This window comes from Desmodus rotundus, chromosome 7 (genome assembly GCF_022682495.2).
Source record: "Desmodus rotundus isolate HL8 chromosome 7, HLdesRot8A.1, whole genome shotgun sequence".
NCBI lineage: Eukaryota > Metazoa > Chordata > Mammalia > Chiroptera > Phyllostomidae > Desmodus > Desmodus rotundus.
Window position 1 is genome coordinate 128,080,644 of NC_071393.1, and position 21,322 is coordinate 128,101,965.

The window sequence follows — 21,322 nt, forward strand, 5'->3', positions numbered from 1 at the left end:
ACATTTGAGAACCTTTGTGACCTTAGGCTGCCTCGCGGCCAGCATTCCTGATGCTGTCACAATAGTAAGACATTTCCGCCAGGACACTGAAAACTGTCCACTCCCTGGCTGGAGGGTAGGTCACCTCTTAACACCGGAGGAATGTCCCAATGCCACATGACTCACAAAGCTGGCTTATCGCAGCACTGTTGAGTCAAGTCAAAGTAACCACAAGAGACTGCTGTTCAAATTTGACTTTCTGGCTCCAATAAATGGATCAGTACTTGAGACTTCTGGGTGGCTTTCTTACTCTTTTTAAAGCCCTCTGGGAGAGGATGGAGGGATTCCAGGAGGAGGTGTTGGGGTGAACTGAAATTTCCCTTTGTCTCATGTCTAGGAAAGAACTTATCTCATTTTAAGATGAGCAGATTATAATGTGTAAAATTCTGCTTGTTGATTCCTACCTGCAATCCTTGCTCATATCTGCTGTCCTCTCTCCGGGATGGGGACAGGAGCCAAAAGGCAGCTGTCTTTGGGTGTGGGGGCAGGCACGCCTTGCGGAGGAGCAGGGGCAGCCGTTGTTGGAGTGGGGAGGGTCAGTGGAGCTCAGGTACAGCTTGGTGGGATGGAGGGGAGGCTCATGGGCACGTGCACAGAGAGCTCCGCGGGCGTGGGAAATTGGGTATGGGCTGGGAAATGTGTGCGTCTGCTCCTGGAGACCAGGGGCTGCTGTGGCTCCCCAGTTTTTGATCTTGAAGATGCACAGATACCCCCACGTTTCCCTTTGGCTGATAGAAGAACAACCAAACATCGAGGTCCCGCTCCTGCAGGCTTCCTGGGCGGGCTGCTGCCAGGTCCCGAGGCTTCATGCGCCTGCTCCATGCTATCCCCGGTGCAGATGAAGTTGCTGGAGAGCATTCATGCCATACAGGTTGGCTTCACTTCAGATTCCTGGCCTTTGACTGCAAATGGACTATCCACCCTGCCTTGCAAGCCTACCCTCTTCTCCTTTTAGCTTGCTTTGTTCCAACACAAGGATTGTGCCTTTTCCTCCCTCCTCCTCCCTGCTCTCCATCCCAGCCCTGCTGCTGCCTGAGCCGCATGCTTGGTGGGTAAAATAGAAGCCAGCAGATGGGAACTCCCTCCTCCTGCCACCGCCAAATGTACACACCTTCCTACACCTACTTCTGCAACAGACCTCTCTTTCTTCTCTTATACTGGAGTGAGTGTCTCTACTCCTTTCAAAGGTGAGTCCCTCAGCCTGTGGTCTGGAATCTATTCCTTCTTGCCTGTCCCAGAATATCACATCTACTGCCTGTCTAGTCAGGCAGTCTCTCTCTCTCATCAGCAAATTTTTACTCTGTCCAGGATCATTGCCACAACCTATAGACCTGCTGCTCTCATGTTACACATATATGTGCATATACACACACACGCACAATGAGAGAGTTAAAGCTTCCATGTGTGTACATATATGTGTGCATGTAAGTATACATGCATACTACACATATATTAAAAACCTATATTATGAGTTTTAAAAACAACAGCAATATCACCCTTGGCCCCACCTCCCACCTCTACCTCCCACCTCCTTTTTGGCTTTCTCCTCCCCCTCACCTCCCATTCTCTCCTCTACTTACTCCAACCTGGCTTCTCCGTCACTCCCCACCGCCACTCTGCAGAGCAGTCGTTCTCAACCCAGAGCGCTCTTGTCCCCCAGGAGACTTCTGGCGTGGTCCGGGAGCATGTGTGGTTGTCACGCCCCAGGGGAGGGGTGCTGCAGAGCACAGCAGGCAGAGGCCAGGGAGGCAGCTGACCGGGAGCATGCGTGGGACAGAGAGTTACCCGGCCTCCAATGTTGGGAGTGCAGCAGCTGTGGAAGCCCAATACAGAGACTGCTCCTGTCCCGGAGTCCAGGAACTTCCACGGTGCTGAGTCTGAGGAACTATCCTCCATGCTCCTCACACCCAGCCTTTCTCTCTCGGATTCTGGACGCTTCTCTGTCTTGGTTTCCCATCTACCTTTGGGCCATTCCATTGCACGTTCCTCCTCTACCCGACTCAGTCCGGGCTTTCTTCTCATATTTCTCCCTCCTCTCTCTGCCTAACGGTGAACCCAGGAGCCTCCTCTCATTTCCAAGCTGGCTCTGGAGCCAGACTGTCTGGTTTGAGTCCTAGCTCTCAGCTTCACAGCTGTGTGTCCATAGCAACAATTTCTTCTCTGTTATTTGGCAGCCTCAGTTTGTTCTTCAGTAAAATGGGGGTAATAATAATTGCACTTACTGTACAGAGGAAATCCGAGTAAATCTCATGGCAGAGAGTTTAATTCATGTTAGATGCTATTGTTTTCGATTATTACTGTATGACATAGAAACAGCATATCTTTACTGTTCCCCAGAGCTCAAGAATGGGTTCTGAGGGTGCACCAGATCCCACAAGATAGGTGTTCAGTCCAAGTTAAACCACACACGCACACGCGTGCACACACGTGCACATACTGCCTGAGTATGAGCCATGTGCCAGGCACTAAGGCTGGGGATTCATGAGGTGCAAGGCCACAGTGCTGCCCCAGAGAGCTCATCTGCAGCGGGTACACAGGAGAGAAACACAGAGGAATAGGAGGTGCCACAAACCAGGCCCTGTTCTAGGCTCTAGAACTGGGCCACGAACAGACAGACACCAGGCTCTGTTCTCAGGAAGCTTTGATTCTACAATAGCTCAATAACTGGAGAGAAATAAACTAAAAGTGGTCCCTCAGATGGTGATAAGTGCCCTGAAAAACTAAAGCAGGCCAGGAGGGGACAAGGAGCTAGTCAGGGAGGAACGGAAGACAGGGGACAGGCCAGCAAGGTGAGCGAGCAAGTGCAGGGTCGGACCCTGTCTTAGTGTGAAATTCGGTATCTTGCTCATCACGTATTTTTTGGCATTAATTTCTATTTTTAAAACTAAGTTCTTATCTTGGTTCCGGAGTTACTTGGAGCCCTCTTAAATTTTGCGCTGGTGTCAGGCTGGGAAGCAGAGTCTGTGTGAAGCGTGCTTCAGTCGCTAGAGGAGGCCTTTGGAGGCCTGGCTGAGTCTTCAGACTTCACTCTGTGGTCTGTGGAAAGGCCACGGAAGGTTCTTGAGCAAACAGATGATGTCACCAAAATGCCATCTGGGATGATTGTTCTGGAAGCCCTGGGGAGAATGAGGGGAAGACTGGAGCTCCAAGCCCAGCTGGAAATTGATTGCGATGGCCCAGGCCTGGGGCACTGGGACAGAAGGCTGTGGAAAGGAAGGCAGGCGGCCCCCTGCCTTTCTGGGTCTCATTGGCCTCTCCACAGTCCCAGAAGCCAACACTTCCCAAACAGCTGAGCAGTTGCAATGAATGCCAGCCTTTTGCCTCTTTCTGTTTTTAATATGGTTGATTTCTGTAAAACAGGAAGTGCTACTGTGACAATGGCATTATTTTTGAAAACTCTGAAAGCCACTGGTGCCTTGTGCTGAAGCTAGGCTGTGCTCACTGAGTCTCCCAGTGGGTGGGCCCCGCTCCAAGGGGCCATGATTTCCCTCCGCCCTGCCGCAGAATGGACGGGCTGCTCTGTTCCTAAGACTGGGGCCAAGGCCGCTTAGCCTTTCAGGAACTCCCGGCGGCGCAGGGCCACGGCACTGCAGAGAGGGAGGCTGGCTGAGTGCCTGCCTGGCCGTGTGAAGGCAGGGGCATTTACGAGGTCACAGGAAACCTTCCCCTGCCCAGACTTTGGTCCTAGATAAAGGATTCAATCCAAGGTGGTGGCCCCAGGCTGGGAGACTTCAGAGGAAAGGTAATTTCCTGAGACAGAGGCAGGCAGGAATGGGCAATGGGCACCAGGTTGGAGTGGGGTGGCGGGGGTTGCAGGGAGGAGGTGGGCAGCCACTTCGACAGGAACTTCTAATCTTCTGTTCCACTGAATCCAAATCTCTGGTTCTGACTCACCCTGGTGGTCTCGTTCAGTGGGCTCCTCTAGTCATTTTTCAAAATGACACTTTCTCCTGAGCCCTGAAGACACTCTTTTGGAGGGAAGTCTTTTGGAATCAGAGCCTGGTTTGAAGCCTGACTGTGGCTTCCCAGCTGTGGAACCTCATGCAGGTGGCTCGACCTCTCTGAGACTCTCGCCTCACGGAGTTTGCATGAAGGTGAAACGCGGTTATGAACATGAAGCACCCGGCGGTGGTCACATCCCCGCTCTGCCACCTGATGTCTGTACGGCCACGGGAAGGACAAGGAACCAACTTCACGGGCTTTGTCTCTCTCGTCTCTGATGTGGGGATAGTAGTGCCTGCTCCAGAGCGTAGCAGTCAGGGTCAAATGGCACTAACCCCTAAGTGAGGTAAGCCGTGAACATGGCATATAGGAAAAACTCAGTACATGGTTACTATAATCACTAGTGTGGCTGGAAATGATAGCTATTCTTAGTATCACTTGGGAGTAAAGTAAAGTAAAATAAATATGGGAGCAAGTTTGATTTTTAGGGCCCAAAGGAAATATTTCAGAACACCCTTTTCACCTCCTCTGGCTCTTATTAATTCATTCAGTCAACAAGTATTTATTGAGCACCTACTATGTGCTGGTCACCTTGTTAGGCATAGGAGACATGGCAGTCAACAAAACAGGCATAAGTCCTAGAGTAGAGCAGATTAAAGTCTAGTGGGAGAGTCAGACAACCTAATAATTTTGTGACTGGATTTGGAAGTAAAGCTTGATTCGAGATTTCAGTATAAGGGAAGTGACTAAGCCTGTCCCTATGTCCCTGCCTGGATGTGAAGGGGCTCAGAGGCCAGGCTGTCTTCATGCCTTGGCTCCCCTAGACCCTGGGGGTCTCATCCCCCAGGGGTAAGGTTCAGATTGTGATATTCAACGATACCCCCTCCCTCTTTTCCCTTAGAGAGGTCCACCAGAAAGGAGATCCCAGGTGCAAATGCACTTGGCAGGAGGAGAAAGCGGTATGACCCTGTGAAGGGGAGACCCAACTGGAGACCCAGCCTGGAGGCTGCCGGACAGCACAACCTGAGTCCTTCCCGGCTCCCTTTGCGGACCCAGCGCGCAGGAACTTGCATTTTTCCTGCCCTACCTTGTACCTTCTTGGGATGACTTCACCATGAGCAAAAAGATGCTGAAGGCCACTGGCCGCTGGCTGGTGGCCACTGGCTGGTGGTTCCTCCTTGAGATTTCAGGCGGGGCCAGAATTCTCCAGCCCAGTGGAGCTGAAACAAGACACACACTTTGATCTCTGTTAACAGTTCAAGGAAAACTGATTTCAACCAGATGCCAAATCAACTTTTAAGGACAAATCTCCCAGCCCCACTATTGTCGGAGGTGACCAAATCTGGAAATTTCTTATCTAATTCAGGTTGAGGCACCTCTTTGAATTCTTATTTCTATCACCCACCGAGTTCCTTCAATTGCCTTTACTTTTCTTAACTCTTAAACAGCTATAATTACCTGGCATACAATAGTTACCTGGGTTTCATTTTTAATTTTGTATTTTTAAGGAGGCCTCATTTTAGCTAAGCAATTGCAAACAATAGCTCAATTATACTTCTAAATTCCTTTGACACAAGCAATTTCTTCTTTCCCAAAACATGCTCTGATGCTTTCTGAATATTGTAATATGTGTCCCTTAGCAGTTTTGCTTGGGTCTCACCCACGGAAGAAACCAACTGTAAATACTTGGCATTCCTGCTACCTCTGGTCATCCACACTGTTTAACCTTCATTTCAGCCTTAGGCCTCAGGAAACCTGAACAGGAAAGGCCAGGCCTGTTTCACGCCCTGAGGCTCTGCTTTTTTATAAAGAGCCATTCCCTAAGGGTGCAGGTCAGAATGTTGCTTCTCATACACCCCCTACTGGTGACCTGGCCTACAACCCAGGCACATGCCCTGACTGGGAATCGAACTGGCAACTCTTTGGTTCTCAGGCCAGTACTCAATCCACTGAGCCACGCCAGCCAGGGCTCTAATACAGGTTTTTTTTTTCCCATGGTAAAATATGCATAACATGAAAATTAACCATTTAATTATTTTTACGTGGATGATTCAGTGGCATTAAATACATTCATAGTGTGATACAACCTTCACCACTATCCACTTACAGAGCTTTTTTAGTATCCCAACCATAAGCTTATATACATTAAACAGTAATTCCCTGTTCTCCTCTCCTCCAGCTCCTGGCACCTCTACTCTACTTTCTGTCGCACGAATTTGCCTATCCCAGCCATCTTATATAACTGGGATCAGATAATATGTGTCCTTTTGTGTTTAGCTTATTTCATTTAGCGTAATGTCCTCAGGTTTCATTCACCATAATGTCTTTCAGGCTCATCTATATCGTAGCCTGCATCACAATGTCATCCCTTTTTATGTCTGAATAATATTCTGTTGTATGTGTATTCAGTCTATTTGTCCAATCACCTGCTGACGGACGCCTGGGTTGTTTCCATCCTTGGTGATTACCTAATAGAATTTAACACAATAGATGGGGTCTGGCCCCTCTGTGGCCCAGGACCGGTTTAGCGGCCACCCTTTACTTCATTTCATCCTCTGGAAACAGGACGTCATACAGAGCAACCTTGACACCAGGGCTCTGGGGGCAAGCAGGGGCCAGACAGGGAGAGGGATGGGCAGTTGTGGTCACTCCGGACCCTGGCAGAGTGACACCTGAGGGTCCCACTGGTCGGGGACCGCATATACCCTTGGTGGGTGGGATTGCACAACATGAAGTTTCTGATTCCCTAACACAAGAGAACTTTCGTTCCTCCATTCCATTAAACCTAGTCACCTTTAAATTTTTATTTTTCAGTCACAGTTGACACTCAGTGTTACGTCGTATGAGTTTCAGGTGCACAGCAGAGTGGTTAGACGTCATGCTTTACAAAGTGGTCCCCCGACAGTCCGAGCGCCCACCTGGCACCGCACGTAGTTACTACAGTGTTATTGACTGTTTCCCAGGCTGTATTTACATCCCTGCAGCTGCTCTGTAGCTGCCCACTGGTGCTTCTGAATCTCTTCCCCTTCCACCCGGTCCCTCCAACGCCCCTCTCCTCTGGCACCCGTCAGTCTGTTCTCTGCACCTGGGAGTCTGTTTCTGTTTTGTTTGTTCTAACCCCTTTATCACTCACTCCTTCCAATATTATTAAACATGTGGTGGCAAGCAAAATAGTCCCTGCCCACCCTGAGCTTCCAGCCACTAGAGGCAGAGAGAAGTAAATCTACACAGACAGTGCTTGGGGGTGAGGGCTTTAGGAGGAAGAGCACAAGGTGCTGTGGGAACACACAGGGGGCATCTCACCTGTACGTGGGAGCCAGGAAAGAAAGTCACACCTCTGCTAAGCCATATGGGAAAGGGAGAAGTCAGCCAGTTGGAGGCAAAAGGCAGAAAAAGTGAGGCAGGCCTAGAAAGGGACATGCAAGGGACTGGAGCTGACAGGGAGGACCTACGGTGGGCTCAGGTGTGTGACTTGTGCATTGAGGTGGAGGTGACAAGGTTCAGAAGAGGCAGGGAAGGTAAAGCCACAGGCTCGGGCAAGGCCCACCTGGCGAATGACTTCCTGTGGTGTTTGGGCTTACCCCTGGGGCAGAAGAGGAGTCCGATGGCTGTGAAGCAAGAGACAGATCGGGGAAAGCAGACCCTGTCTTTCCTTTGAAGGAGGCATCCAGCTGAAAACCCTAAGAGCCAGCGTCTGTTGGGCGCTTCCTGAGTGCCAGGTGCTGCTTGAATGCTTCACACCCATCATCTCCGTTAATCCCCACAACAACTGACCAAGGTGAAGACGAGGAAACTGAGGCCTAGAGAGGAACTCGGTGTCCAGGCTGCAGGCCCATATCAATTACATCAGAAATTCTGGGGCTGTGCCCCTGGCGTCGGGATCTTTCCAAGTTCCTGGAGTGATGTCAGCCAAGCCCTGGCATTACACCGCCCCGTTTCCAGGGAGGGCAGGCTAACTCTTGAAGGGAGGATGGAGCACAAGCTTGCAGGGTCCACCCAGCTGCCAGCGGCTCTGCGGCTTTAAGAACTGGGGCTGGCTGCCTGCCAAGGAGGCCGCCTGCGGTCCTCCGCCACTGTACAGGTCACGTGAGTGCAGGCTGCGACAGCCACAGCGGGTGCTGGGACTGGCCTGGGCTTGCAGCCCCGAGCTCTGCAGAGCAACCCCCGCGGGCGCAGGCGAGCCGAAGAAAGAAGACCTTTATGCGTTTTTGAGGGAAGCACATTCTGCAAAGCTGTGGAAACAGAGAGGAACTGTTTGTAGCCCTAATCCAGACGTCCCAAACGAACAGTAAGTCAGGAGGGCAGGGACACAGCACAGGCCTGCCCTCGCAGCTCCCACCAGGCCACACCCTACACCCCTCCCACCTGAGGAACCGTAGGCGCGCAAAGAGCCCAACCCCCGGGCGGGTAACAGCCAATGAGCAAGCAGGAAATTTCCTGATGTTCTCCAAGGGGCAGGGATCTCTGTTTCTATCTTTGAAAAGTCAGGGCTTGGCCCGTGACAGGTAGCACGTGATGACGGGCAACACCTCCAGTGTGGGTAGCGTTTCTCCTCTTGGTCCTCCCTCCTGCGTGGGCCTTGTGGTCCACATCATTGCCCCCGAAAACCCCAAGGTCATGTGAAGGCCAAGAAAGTGAAACTGAAGCCTGTTCAGGTATCTGTCAACCTTTGGGACAGGAGCTTGCAGGGGATGAGATGATGAAGGAAATAGGAGGTGGCAGTGAGGGTGAAGGGACTCCAGGCTGCCACAGTCACAGGGGCAATTGGTCTGTCCAAGTTTCCTGGGCTCCCAGAGGACACAGGCAGGGACCTTGGAGAAGAGGTGGAGGTAGGGCAGCAACCAGACCATCGCCTCTACCTGGGGGCCGACCTCTGTAAATTTTCTTCAAGGCCTTGTCCAGACTACAGGTCTGCTTGTCTCAGTCTGCACTGGGGGGACCAGGACCAGCGTGGCACAAGTGACTGCAGCAGCATGCTTCTGACTTGTGCACCCCCAAACACTAAAGGCAAAGCCACGTGACTTCTGGGTGTCTCCTCTCTGGCATTATGTGCGCCTCCCTGCCCCCTCCTCCATTCCAGACAATGAGAGCTAACTGCAGTCCACCTCACTTCATGAGAACACGTGCAAAGGTAACCGTGTGGTGGGGGCAGGTGGCAGGTTGAGGTTATGTTGGCAGAAAGGAGAACACTGGCATTGATGGGCATGAGAGGAGGGAAGCTCCTTTGTGTCTTCAGGAAAACTGGGTACAAGCTAGAAAGAAGGGGAAGAGAGGTCCGAGAGTACAAAGCAAAGAGAAAGCTGGCTTCTCCGGAGGGGTAGAGTTGGGGGAGGAAGCAGGAAGAGGAAGGGGGCAGGGTGGGAGGAGCTGAGAGAAAGCTGCACTGGGCTTGGACATAACCCTGATGAAGCACCTTAAAGAGTTCAATGTGACTTCTGGCTGCAGGGTTAGATCCCAGGAGACCCACTGGTGGCCCTTGACATGTTTTATTCTCGCATTTCAGCATCCTCAGAAAATGGGGAAATTTCACATGTGAATCTGAAAGGCATGTCAGCACCAGGCTCCCGTCCCAGCTGGGCAGCTAAAGCTGGAGCTCCTGTTCCCCAAGGTCCCCACTCACACTGCAGTAGTTTGCCTTCCCCTTCCCACTCCCCAGCCCTGGTGCCTGCCTGGCTCCCACGGGCCTCACAGATTGCTGCTCCTCCTGATGTTGATAGTAATGGTTCTCTTCGGAGAGCCTGTGTGTGTTTATGTGTATGTACGTGTGTGCGTGCGCGTGCAAACCACAAACACAGGTATGCTCTCTTTCCATGGATTTCAGTTCATCTCTCCCTTTTTCAGTTGAGGGTGGCAGATGCGCGAAACCAGACGTACCCCTCTCCTTGACCGATTTCAGCAGCCTTTCCAGGCGACCTGCCAAATTGCTAGATGGTATTTGCATTGTAAAACCATGGAGTGCATTGTGTTATTTTTGGTTTTAAGGATTTCCCAGCCCTCCTAAAGCAACACTTAACTTATGCCACATTTACAGCTTTCAAAGCTTTTCTTAAACATCCATGAGTTCATTTCATCAGCCGAGCGGTTCCGTGAGGTTGGTCGTGTGGGTCCCCCTTGCTGGGCTCTGAGGGGAAACCAATTAGTAGAGATGCTAAATGACTTGCCTTGGTCCTGCAGTGACTCTGAAGACAAATGCCCAGGCACAGCTCTCTGGAAAACTAAGTTGTGTCCTTTTGACTGCACAGAATTGTAAAAAGCAATGCTTCCATAAACATAGTGACTGTGGGTGTGATTTCCGCCAGAATTCTTATGTGACTGCTGGTTAGGCCACTCAATAGCTACAAATCTTTAGGGAAAGTATGGAATCTCCCTGGGCCTCCTCGGTTAAATGGGGATAACAGCCCTCACCTGGTGAGCGGTGTGTGACGTAAATGAGATAATACCTGTTAAGTGTTCAGAACAATGCCTGACACAGAGTAAGTTTTCAATAAATATCCCTGTCTGCATGAAAATGGTTATTCTCTGTACTTTTGGGAAACACTCAGTATCAGGTAGGGTTTGAGCTAAATGGTAACAAGAAGACCCCAAAATACATTTGCTCAAAAAGGACAGAAGTGTATTTCTCTTTCACCTAATAGCTAAGAGGTAGATGGTCCGGACAGGTAAACAACTCTGCTACCCAGGGTCACTCAGGAACCCAGGTTCCTTCTGTCTGTTTGTCCAATCACCTGCTGACGGACGCCTGGGTTGTCTCCATGTTTGGGGCTTTTCTAATAGAATTTAACATGATAGATGGGGTCTGGCCCCTCTGTGGCCCAGGACCGGTTTAGCGGCCACCCTTTACTTCATTTCATCCTCTGGAAACAGGACGTCATACAGAGCAACCTTGACACCAGGGCTCTGGGGGCAAGCGGGGGCCAGACAGGGAGAGGGATGGGCAGCTGTGGTCACTCCGGACCCTGGCAGAGTGACACCTGAGGGTCCCACTGGTCAGGGACCGCGCATACCCTTGGTGGGTGGGATTGCACAACATAAAGTTTCTGATTCCCTAACACAAGAGAACTTTCGTTCCTCCATTCCATTAAACCTAGTCACCTTTAAATTTTTATTTTTCAGTCACAGTTGACACTCAGTGTTACGTCGTATGAGCTTCAGGTGCACAGCAGAGTGGTTAGACGTCATGCTTTACAAAGTGGTCCCCCCGACAGTCCGAGCACCCACCTGGCACCGCACGTAGTTATTACAGTGTTATTGACTGTCTCCAGGCTGTATTTACATCCCTGCAGCTGCTCTGTAGCTGCCCACTGGTGCTTCTGAATCTCTTCCCCTTCCACCCGGTCCCTCCAACGCCCCTCTCCTCTGGCACCCGTCAGTCTGTTCTCTGCACCTGGGAGTCTGTTTCTGTTTTGTTTGTTCTAACTCATGTATTTTATCACTCACTCACTCCTTCCAGTATTATTAAACCTGCCTCCAGCCACTTTCTTTGTTGCAGAGGGAATCTAGTCTATATACGGAAGTGACCTTGACCCCTCTTCTAAACACCTGGACTTTTACTGTCACACCAGGGGCTACTTCATTTGACTGTGGTGGTTGGTTGTTCTCTCTGCCCTACATGTCACTCTAATCCCTCTTGTCTGCTTCTTCCTTGTGAACCCCCCCAGCCGAACCCCACTTCTGGGGCATTTCTGCCCTGCTCCTTCCTGGGGTGCTGACTGCTGGCCCACCATGTCTGTCTGGACCGTCACAGTCCTGGGTCCCCAGGGCTGCCTAGAAATCCTTGCCAATGTCCCTAGATACTTTCTTGTCCCATTGCCATCAGCATCTCCTACCGACTGCCCCTCTTTTCTCAGCCCTTCTTTTTTTCAAAATTCTCACCTGAGAATATGTTTATTGATTTTAGGGAGGTGGGGAGAGAAACATCGTTGTGAGAGAGAAACATCAATCGGTCTTCTTCTGAATGTGCCCTGACCAGGGATTGAACCTGCAACCTAGGTATGTGCCCTGACTGGGAATCAAACCCACAACCTTTTGGTGTACAGAACAATGGACCAACCAATTGGACCACCTGGCCAGGGCTCAATTCTTCTTTTAACCTCTGTTTCATTGTATCTCATTGTCATTAATAGAGAATCCATCCTTTTCTGATTAAACTGAACAAAGTTTAGCCTCCCACCCCCGGAAACTTTCTCAGGGTCCTCCCTGGCAACCATGCAGTGCCCCTTCTACTCTTCTTCACCATCGCTCCGTGCCAGGGAAGAAGTGTCTTCTTGCCACAGCCGAGCTTCCTCTGTGCTCCAGATGCCCTCCCATCTCCCCTGGAACCTTCCTCCAGTCATTGTTCTCTCCCATGCACATCTTCAGCCTCTTCTCTGCCAGCATTTCTCATCAGTACCTAAGCAGGTGCAATCTCTCCAGTCTGAAAAATACCCTGTTCTCAGCCCCATGTTTCCATCTAACTTCTTTCTTCAGTCTCCCTTTCTCTCTCCCTTCACAGCCTCTTCTGGACAGACTTGTCCACATAGGCTGAGGTTTCCGTGCCCATAAGTGAATGCCCAGGCAGAAGTCACAAAGGACAGCCACGTTCCCGGTCCCGTGGCTGCTCTCCTCCCTGATCAGACGCCACCCCTCTGGAGCATTGGTACCAGCGTAACCCCCACACCTTATGCTTCTCCCCCCATGGCTCTCTGCTCTAGGTTTCCACCCTGCTTTGCTGGACGTTGTTTTCCATCCCTTTCACAGAGACCTCCCTTTCCACGGACTCCCATTTAAAATGTAAAAAACATCCTTAGCTCAAAGGCTGTGCAAAAAAAAGTTTGCCAACCCCTGGCTTAGTCTATTCTCCCAATATCTACATCTCAGCAAAGTCTTGTTTCCTGCAATATAGCGATGCTGGTGTGGTTTCCTAAAGCAAATAACCTGTGAGTCAGACCGAGAGTCGGAGAGACAGCCACCACCCACTGGTAACCCATGCTGCCACTCCTGTACCCACCCAAGTGAGCGCAAGTGCCCCTGACACCTGGGTGCTGAGACCTGACGGGCTGCAGGGTTGGACTCTGCTGTCCCTTGCTGCCCTCTCCTGGCCGGCGGGTGTGGAAGATCAGACGCTGAGTCCCAGTGGAGTCTGTGTGGTTCCTGATGCATTCAGGTTGGGTTGCTGGTCTTGTAGGTTTGTCAAAACCTGTACAGTGGAAAGGACAGTTAGCAGGGATCTTAACACTGGTTGTGGATGGCCACGTTCATTACTTGTTGTAGGGTCCCAGGACTGTTTGAGTACCAGTATTATATAAAAAGAAGAGTTATTATACATTGAATACCTACCATGTGCTAAGTATTGCTAAACATCTATTATTTCACTTCATCCTTATAGCAACCAGGAGCGCCACACTCCTTGACTGTTCAGCATTCCCTTTGTACAAGTGATGAAACTGAGACCCATGAAGTTTCAATGCCCTGCCCGAGGTCCCCAGGGAGCAGAGAGGGGAGCTGGAGCTTGCAGTTCATCTGTATCTGACTCTAAACCCATGTTCTTAACTGCTACCCAAGGTTCTCAGTCTTGTGTAGAGTCTAATTCAGTGGGAATAGTGTGAAGCCACAAATCTGCGTCTTTAACAAGGATTCGGGTGCAGGTGTTCGGGAGATCTATACTTTGAGAACACTGCCTCCCGTAAACAGATCTAAACTGCTGCCAGCAGAAGGCCGGGACTATTCAACACCAGCAGCCTCGTTCTGGGGTGGAATAAGACGCTGGGCCTACCTGTCTTCTTCGAGGAAAGAGGAGGTTAGGAGAGGTGATAGAACGCAAAATCTCTCATAGTCCCTCAGGCTTCCCGACCGCACCCCCACCTGAGCCCAGAAAAGTGCAGCTCAGTCAGATTCACCGAAAGAGGCGTGACTCTCCCCTGTACAGACAAAGAGCCCTGTGCGAGTGCCCACTGGCTGCGTGCAAACTCTGAAATCTGAGGGAGGCCTGGCTGTGCTGAGGGACACCTTCACATCTCGATGGCAAATGTGGGCACGCCCCCTTTCCTTTCTTAGTCAGACCTGGTGCTCAGGCTGTCTGGTCTGGAACTGTTCATGGCTTGGTAGGCAGAGACCACAGGGAAAGGACTTAGCATCTAAACACTGTGAATTTGTAATGAAACAGAGCAATCTGGGCCACACACACTCACTCCTTGGCTCACTCTGCTTCCCAGCAGCAAAGCTGTGTTTGGCGAGGAATGGGATGGAAACTTTCCCCCACCTGGTGGCCGGTGTTTTCTCGAGCGTCCGAGCTTCTGTATCTCTCTTGGGCTGCTGGGTCGGGTTGGCCGTAAGCGAAGAAGAAATATAGTGGGAGAAAAACAAAACTCTGCCCTGCATTGTCCTGGGTGTTTCACCGATGGGGCTGAATCTCCCAGAGCAGTGTCGGGGTTCTGTCTTCATCTGACGAATGAGAAAACAGAGGCACAAACCCACAAGTGACGTGTGCGGGCCCCCCAGATGATAAGACCACCTAGAGCCTGCAGTCAAACCCGGAGTCCTTGCCCTTTCCAGGCAGCCACGGGGCCACTGCCCTCTCTTTTTGTTCCTCACAAGTCCCTCCACTCCCAGCCCAAACAGGTCCCACTCACAGGGCTTGGCCAAAGGCCACTGGCCCTTGGTCCAAGAATAATGTAAATACAATGAGCCATTTTTAACATGAGATTATATATGTCAAGCCCTTACTTTGCCCAGTGCCTGGTACTTTTTAAAGCACTCAGCAGACCTCCGGGCATTGCTGGGCCCCAGGCTGGGGCGCTGCTGGCTGCAGGAGACTCTGCTGGCCACATGGTAACAAACACTTTATAAGTAACTGCACTGGATGGTCAAAATAGGAAGAAAAAAATAGCCTCAGGCTCCAGAAAGTTATAATCTGACTGGGGAATTGAAAGACTATAATATTTAGAAAAAGAAGTTAAAACTTATTTATAGCTGACGTGTCACCAGGGTCCTCATTTCTAGCCCTGATCTGACCACCTACGACATGTGTAGCTCTGGAGAAAATGACTTCACCTCTTTTTGGGTCTCATTGTACTTACTGGAAAAACGGAGACAGCACCAATCTCAGAGGCTCTGATTGTGAGGGTCGTGTACATGGTCCATTCTTAAAAGCGCCTAGTGGCAGAGGGTAAGGGAAGAAATAGCATTCGGTGGACTTGTTTCCAGGCCTAACCTGGAAGTTAAGCTCTCAGTGCAGCGAGGGCTCTGAGACTGCAGAGAGGAAGGAGTTCCGGGTGCTTTTCTTTTATCCTAATGTTACAGAAAACCCGACGCCAATTGGTTCAAACGTCAGTGGAGTGTGCTGACTCAGGGAACTAAGAAATTCACCAGCAGGGCACGTTTGAGAGGCAGTTCGATCTCGGTACTCATCAGGCTGTCGGGGCTCCAGGGCTTTCAGTGGGTGATCCTCAGGGGTTGGGGTGCTTGTGATGGTCAATGGTCCGAGCAGTCCAGGCCTCCCGTCTGCAGCCCTGCGGACCTCTGTCTCCCCTTCCCGGGAAGTGCTGCCAGTCATTCCGACTGAAGCAACCTAGGCCACGTGAACCAGTCCCCGCCTGCGTGGGATTGGCAAAGCATTGGATTAGGCCACAGGTTCCACAACCAGAGAGAGCCTTGGAGCAGAGTCCAGGTTTTGGAAGCACATAGATCCCCTAAAGGAAACTGGGTGCTCTTCGGGGGTGCGATTTGGCAGGGAGACGGCACAACACTCACCACAGGGAAATTGATTTCGTGCAATGAAAGGAACAAGCAAGCTGTGTGTGAGAGGGAGCTGCAGTCCCGCTGGGTCAAGCGCAGCATTCCTGCGAGGGTGCTGTGAGAACGGCATCTGAGAGGGCGGTGGGGGCACTGGAGGGGCCTGCAGTTTCACCGGAGCATTTAGCAGCAGCACCAGCAAATTCAGGAAGTGGGCCTGTTTCCTTCTATTATAAAGGCTCATTCTTTTGTCGTTAAATATTTACTCTGCCTTAAAATGCTCCGTGGGATGAATAAAGAAGGGAGTCCACAGTTGCCAAGTGCCTACCATGTGCTTTCCCTGCAGTTTCTTTTTCGATGCCCCCAACCTCCCCTGGGACAGAAGCATCACCCCGTTTCCCAGGTGGAAGAAGAAAGGGAACTTAAATGACTTGTCCAGAGTCACTCAGCTTATAGCTGGGAGAAGGGAGACTGGAGCCCCCAGGCCTGCTTGATTCCAGAATGCGCAGGCAGGCAACCATGCTGCAATTTTTTCCAGTTTGTGAGAATTCCATGGTCTGGTGCATCACAGCAAGTCCCCTGGCTGATGCCCCTATGCGTGGTGACACCTGCTTTGGAGTACGAGCTTGTCCTTGACTACATGTCTCATGGCTAAGGACTTGATGAGTGTAGGAAGCTGGGGGCAGGGGGCTACTCAGGCACCTGCCCCACCCGGATGGAAGGCAGGACGTCAGGACGGGAGAAGCAGGGCGGCTGGGCATCGCTGCGCTGGCCATCATCGCTGCCCCCTCCTCCTCACACCCTCCCCTCCAGCAGCTTGAGTGCTGTGCTCAGTGCTTCACATACGTTGTCCCATAGAGCCACCACAGAGCTCCTTCGAGGCAGGTGTGATTGTTCTCCACATTGTACAGATGGGGAAAGCAAGGGACACCATGAGAGCTGAGGTCACAGCCTGTGGCTTGTCCTTGTGGGGTGTGTATGCTCATCCCCATCTTACAGATGAGTACCTCTGACTTCCGAGAGGGTGACCGCTGATCCCACCTGGATGTCAAGTGGCTGAGTCTGGACTCGAACTCAAGTTCTGTCTGACCCCAGACACTGGCAGGGTGATCGCCATCACTTGAGAAAACCCTTCCGGGGGGGCTCTTTGGCCTGTGGATCCCACCCTGGAAAGAAGGTCTCAGATGCTCCCAGAAGCCCTTGTGACCCCTTTGTTGGAATAAGCACAGCTCCTTTCTGAGGTCATCTGTGCACATCGGTGTCCACCTCCCTGAGTCCCCACCGTCCCCCTTCCCCAAATACCATCTAAGAGGCCCTGAACAAACCCTGGGAGGAGCCACTTCCTGTGTGGGCTTCGTCCTGGAGCCTGGGCCACATCACCCCTACATGATGCTGATGCTGATAGTAAACCTTCTATTTTTTTAAGGACACCTACAACAAAAACACGGAAACTGGGAGTGGATAAGGTCCGTGTGAGCAGAGGGCAGAGGTATAATGATACCTGCAGGAGAGCTGACGTCCCTGGGGTGTGGGGGGCGGGGTAGTGGATTGCCCCCTCCTCTCTATACTCCGTTTTTAGCCTGTGTTTTTCGGAGCAGGTAGGTGCCATGGTGATCGGTGCCATAGAAATAGATGGAGCATACCAGCAGCCCACCCTGTGCGGGGCTGCTGAGCTGTTCCCATGGAAACGCATGCGCGCTGGGGAGAGCGGGGTTCTGCGGTGCTCTGGCTATGGCTTAGCGCAGGACCCCCAGAGCAGGGGAGAGGGCGTCTGTGGGATGGCCCCTTGAGGCTTCCAACTTTCTCACCGTGTTTGCCTGCAGCCCCTGAAGGCACACCCTTCCCTGAGGGCACCTTCTCTTTGAGTCCTTCTCTCTGAGTCTTCCTGTCCTCCTAGGGATGTCCACCTAGGGATCTGCCTGGATGTGGAAGTGTCACCGGGTATATGCAATGGGTAACCAAGAGCTGTGGGGTAAGGACAGAGTCTCGAACATTTTCTGGTCAGGAATACTCATACAATGAAATCTCAGGGGATCCCAGCCAGAAAGCTGAGCGGGGAAGAGCATACCACGTCTGCGACTGTGGTTTCAGTTTGTGAACCCTGGGCCAGCACACTCGGGTCCAGCCTCAGCTGTTTCTGAGTGCGGTGTTCCTGGGCTGGAAGATGCTCTGAAGCAGCCGCTCCAGCCGTCGCCTGGTATTTGTACAGCCAGCTCTGCATAAAGGTTGAGGGATGTGCATAAACGAACCTACCCGGCCAAGCTTCATTCACTTTTAGTTGGATTTAGACCAAATTTATGTCTTCTAAAACGTCACCCTCATATACATACACCCTTTAAACCTGTCTTATATTAGGCCTAGTATAAGAGGATTGAATTGAGCCCTGGCTGGTGTAGCTCAGTGCATTGAATGCCGGCCTGTGAACCACAAGGTCACCGGTTTGATTCCCAGTCAGGGCACATGCATGGGTTGTGGGCCAGGCCCCCAGCTGAGGGTGTGCAAGAGGCAACCAATCTATATATCTCTGGCACATTAATGTTTCTCTCCCTCTCTTTCTCCCTCCCTTCCCCTCACTCTAAAAATAAATAAAATCTTTTTTAAAAAGAGGATTAAGTTGAAAGGTCATACATTATTAGATCTGCGCCCTAATAGCTACTTCTCTCTGTGATGGGGCTCTATTGGTATATTGGTTTCTATACATTCCTGCTCTCAGGTGGCATCCTTCCCATAGAGCAGGGCAAGTATACATTTGGACTAATGTATGGCCCTGAGACCAATAATTCTAGGAACTGACCAGCTGAGAGTTCACTTTACTCAAAGAAACACACATACATATACCCCTTACAAGAGAATTTTTTACAACTTTGAGAGTTACTACCCCCACCAACTCATCAATCTTTGCCTAAGTGCTCACAGGCTGTGAGAGGCATAAAGCTGGACGGCCCTGGGGAAAGTCTACCCTGGCATGCCTGGCATCTGACGTGAAGGGACCAAGGCCCGAAGTGTCATGGTGCTTTGCTGGCGAGTTCAGCAGATCTTCTGTGTGAGCAGGCGGTGTGTCGGGCCATCACCACCAGGCAAGCCCTTTCCCAACGGCGGAAGTCCATGGGCCTCCAGCTCTTCCAGCCAGGGAGGGATGCTCACAGCGACCTTGAAGTAGGCTCGTGGGTCATGCTGTGGGGTGCGCTGTGCAGCGGAAGGGTAGCTGGACATTGAAGCACCTCCCTGGGTGATCCTCAGGACTCGCCATGGAACCGTGTGACTTGACAGTTTCCTATTAGCAGCATCAGACCCTTACCCTCCCTCCGATCCAGGTGCCATGACTCGTGGTGCAGGCGTCTGGTCTGGCGGGCCGTTGCAGGACCTCTGAGTTAGGGAAGCAACGTGCCCGCTCTAGTTTTACAGGCCCAGCACACTGAAACAGGAGGCCTGCCTGTCTAGCCTGTAACCGGGCCACACCTTGGAGTCTTGCCACCGGTTGGATTGACTAAGTAACTAAAAGCAGATTCACTCCGAGAGGGAGGCGCTCAAATAGCCTATAACTTTCTAAGAAAGGACAATTTGCAGCCACGTTTGGCAGAAAGAGCTTTCCCCAAATTTCACAGAGTCGTAAAGTTACTGTCTGGCCGTGTGAAGCGCGCACACACAAACCCTCCTTGGCCGGGATGAGCTCCTTTCCAAGGAGCTGGAACAGGAAGCTGAGTTAGAGAATAGTTGATGTTTAACTCAAGACACACACCGACACCCGCCCCCCCCCTTGCGCCTCACACGAGCATTCTGAAACGAAACATTTAACGTGACTGTATCTTAACGCTCACAGTTTAGTATTTTCATGTAGATTTTTCTCTTTATTGTGGTAAAATACATACGACATAAAAGTTACTGTCTTAACCAGTTTCCAGCCTGCGGTTCCGTGGCAGTGAGGACGCCCACACTGTTGTGTGACCATCTTCACCATCCACCCCCAGAACTTTTTCATTATCTCAAACTTACAATCTGTCCCCACTAAACACTAGCCCCCCCATCTTCCCCTGTCCCTAGCCCAGGGCACCCCCGTGTCCACGTTCCGTCTCTATGGATGTGACCGTTCCAGGTACTTCACATAGGTGGAGTCATACAGCATCTGCCCCTTCGGGTCTGGCTTATTTCACTCAACACGATGTCTTCATTCATCCATGTTGTTCCTTTTAGAGGCTAAACAACGTTCCATTGTATGAATATACCACACTTTGTTCATCTACTCTTTAATTTTTCTAAAATTTATCCCTTATCACTTTTAAATTTTGAAATGATCATAAAGTGACAGGAAATTCGCAAGGGTGTACAAAAAAACCTCTCTTTATTTCTTGAACTCTCTGAGAATAAGTTTTGCTGGTGCCCTATCATCTTCCAGTGTTTTCCTGTGGTTTTCCTACCTCCCCACAAACAGCCATTAAATCCAGGAAACTGGCTCAGGGTCATTACTACCATGGAATCCTTAGACCCCATCCAAGTTTCACCAGTTATCACAACGTTGTCTCCCATCCCAAAGGATCCAGTTCAGAATCACTCTTGCATTTAGTCATGTCTGTTTAATCTCCCTCGACCTGGAAGGACAGCTCCTCAGGCTTTCCATGACTTTCATGACCTTGACACTTTCGAAGACCACAGACGCTGTAGAGTGCCCCTCAGTTACGTTTGCCTATTGTTCCCTCACGATCAGAGGCAGGTTATGCCTCTTTGGCGGGAATATCACTTTGGATAGCAGTGACCCTGGATCCCTCTCCCTGCCCCCTACCAAGGGACTCACCATTTTAATTTGTTTCTGTCCTAATGATGTTAACTCCAATCACATGATTAAGGTGGTATCTACCAGGTTTTTCTAAGATAGAGTCTTTTCCTCTTTGTGATTAAAAGGCTTATTACAGGGAGGCACTCTGAAGCTATGTAAATATCCCTTTCCTCACTAACTTGAATTAATTTTTATATCCACATGGACGTATGGGTTCCTATTTTAGTTAGTGAATTACACTCCATCCCCGTCGTTACTTACTGTGAAGCTCACATCGCCCCCAGTCCGACCAGAGAGAGGCCCCTCAGTCCACGTCCTTCCCGTGCGGCTCATCATTCTTTGGGCACACGCTCACTTTCTGAAATGACAAGATGTTCCAGGTTCATCTTCTGACTTCCTTGCCCCAGCTGTGGCATCAACCATTTCTCCGAGGAGTCGTGACTTATTTTAATGGAAAGTGGTATTTGGAATCCAAGATATGGGCACTAGATGTGCTCGCTACCGTGGAAATGTTGCCCCCCCCCACACGCGCACACACACACAGTCCTTACCCTCCAGTGCTACAGGCCAGGCTGCCGTTTCCCTGCCCTCTGAAGAATCCCTCCTTCCCCTGAACAGGCTGTGACACCACAGGGCATCCCTGGGGATGTCCTCCTCAGCACTTGGGCTCTGACCCCCTGCTTTGGGGCGTCCTGTGCTGCATCCCCCACCCACCGTGCTCTGCTCCACCTCCTGACTCTAGGACTGAATTGTTCAGGAAGGGGAAGGAGAAGGAACCGCCAGCGACCTCGGCTGAAAATACTAGTTTTGTTACAACCCTTTGCATATTGGGAGCACGTGTAATCAATCTGTTAAGTAAAC

The 21,322-nt window shown here is 51.0% G+C and overlaps 1 protein-coding gene across 9 annotated transcripts in view; it reads left to right on the forward strand.

The window, feature by feature from the left end:
• The first annotated feature begins 8,087 nt into the window (after positions 1 to 8,087).
• The window catches only part of DGLUCY (D-glutamate cyclase), a 62,792-nt gene continuing 49,557 nt past the window's right edge, over positions 8,088 to 21,322 (forward strand). For 3 of the 9 annotated variants that reach the window (XM_024568420.4, XM_053928244.2, XM_053928245.2), the window contains exon 1: positions 8,090 to 8,269. The gene's annotated coding sequence lies outside the window, so the exon portion shown is untranslated. Of the gene's footprint in view, positions 8,270 to 8,471; positions 8,637 to 11,878; positions 11,971 to 21,322 lie in introns of those variants that run through there. The other 6 variants (XM_045201754.3, XM_053928242.2, XM_045201756.3 and 3 more) reach the window with 5 other exon arrangements.